This window comes from Gavialis gangeticus, unplaced genomic scaffold (genome assembly GCF_001723915.1).
Source record: "Gavialis gangeticus isolate Ggan-Ray unplaced genomic scaffold, GavGan_comp1, whole genome shotgun sequence".
In the NCBI taxonomy this organism is placed as follows: Eukaryota; Metazoa; Chordata; order Crocodylia; family Gavialidae; genus Gavialis; species Gavialis gangeticus.
The window spans coordinates 27,861,690-27,864,209 of NW_017729031.1; positions in this window are offsets into that span (position 1 = coordinate 27,861,690).

The window sequence follows — 2,520 nt, forward strand, 5'->3', positions numbered from 1 at the left end:
AAGGGGATGGATATAATACAGAAAATATGATACCATTATATAGATCAATCAGACACGCTCACTTTGAATACTGCATTCCGTTTGCTCATCCGATCTCAGAAAAAGATGTAGTAGAAATGGCAGAGGTCCCAAGGAGGCAACAACAATTATTGGAGGTATGAAATAGAGTTAATATGAGGAAAGATTAAAAAGCAGAGTCCGTGGAGAAGAGACTTTAATTTAGAAAGGGAAGGAAAAGTATGTTGCAAAAGGTAAAAGCATACAACTTAAATGAGCAGCAAATGAACATTGGGCACTCATAGCTATGCTTCTCCCTTCCTGAGAAGGAATTTATTTGAAAATGAAAATCAAGCCATTTCTAGTACACAAAAGCAAACTTCAGTAATCTTAAATGCCTTAAATCTTGAAGCAAACATCAATATTACAGATGGGACAGAACCACAGACTTGAAATCTGGATGTGGATTTTGAACGCTTTCTGCTCACTTATATATTATTATGGAAAGATTATATTAAAAGAGAGGCTATTGTCATTTTTAACAGTTTACATTTTTCTAGGCACAGTTATGAGAGGTATTATTTTAAAAGTCACTTTATTTAAAAAACAAATATGTGAATGCAAATGAATACATCGAAAAATCTTTAAAGTCCACTCAGGTAATAATTAATGTAGAATTCAAGGGCTCTTTTATAATCTGTTCATGAATAACTCCCCTATTGAAAAATGGGTATCTTCCTAGAAAAGAGAAGAAAAGTTGGAAGATAATTAGACACAGTTCTCATCACAGTATTTTATACAGATACATACTTATGAAAATTAGGTCCAAGGTAGGGAGTTAAAACAGTGATTCATTACAATGGCTCAAAGAAACAGAATTACTTTGTCATAACGTCTAAGTAATCTGTTTTTCTCAATTGTCAGTGTCATGAATCACTGGTGGTAAGAAACTGGAAAGCTAAGTAGCACCTTGCACTACCTGGACAACCTGGATGTTATCTGTCTTCATTAAGTGAATGCCAATAAAATTGATGAAAATACGTAAACTGGAATATCCCGGTTGAGAATGTGCTTAGCTCTAAAATCTATACCGTACTTAGATTCTCTGGTGATGGGCACTAGAGGAAAAAACTCGGACTACTTTGCAAATGCCTCATTTGTAATCCAGAAGCTACAGAATAAACCTCGGATTCTGAAACAGTTATGGCAAAATATATCAAAGTTCTTGCAATCCCTGAAATAACAGGGGAAGGGATAGTTGTAATTTATTTTAATGGGCCAGCAGTGGTAATAAAGAATGGCTTAATGTCATTCTTCACAGATTGAGATCTTTACGATAAGATTTTTACTAAATGGAATATATAACCCAAATAAAGTGAGACCAGATTTACTGAAATTGCCTGTCAATAGTATTTTTACAAGCTTTGGGAATTTCTGTTAATCTGATTTTATCTGTTCTTAAACCTAAATTCTGAAGATCGGTTTGAGTCCGTTGCTGGGTGACCAGAGGTCATTCGTCCTGGTGGAAGTTTATGATTAATGATTCAAACAAGGGTTAGGAATCCTGATTTTGAGTCCAGTTTTCCTACTAAGTCACTGTTTGACCATAGGTAAGTCATGTAAGCATGTGTTCAATGGGTGTAATAACAGTAGCATCACAGGGGTGTTCACCATTTTAATTAAATGTTTGTGAACTCCTCTGATGAAAGGCTTGCTAGATGGCCAGAATAGTAATCGTATGGTTTGTCACACTGTTCCAAGCAGTGAAAGACCACTCTCCATTGGGCAACAGTGGTTGATGTGATCCATGTGATTTTTTTCCTATTGTTGTTAGAAAAAGCTCCATTTATTTTTGTTGCTCTTGTTATAAGTATACCTAATTAATACATGTGTACACTTACACGTATTTGTAAAACAGAATAGCTATACATCTGTAATGTCACACAGTGTTGGCTTGTTGGTTCATCTGTGATCATTGCCACAATCTTGGGAAAAAAATAATTTTCCTTCTCTAATGCATGAGTTTTGAAAAATGCCCCATGTACTGTGTCATATGGTCTTTGTGTCAAGGGTTTAAAGCATTTCAGCAGTAATTTGATAGGGAATTTTTAGTGTGAGAAACTCACAGATCAGTAAGGCAACTCGATAGGAGACAAGATTAATATTAAATCTGTGCGTGCAGAGTGTCTCATTTCCCCATGCTGAAGTAAAGCTGTTTCTGATATTTCACTGAAAAAAAATCTTTTAAAATGGGTATTTGTGTCTGGTCCAGCTTTCAGTGAAGTTAATGGGAAGACTTCCATTTGACTTTAGCAAGCTTTAGATCAGTCCTTATTGACTAGAACTTTCACAGAAGTGATAGAATCAAATAAATCACCCTCTTTGGTTTCCCCTTCACAGTCTTTCTTTTGTTGACTAATAATTGCATTAATTTATTTGGATCTTTATTTGGGGTTTCTCTAAATATCAAGGAACAAGTACAGATCAATAAAAAACTGTGTATAAGCAACATTCTGCAGCATC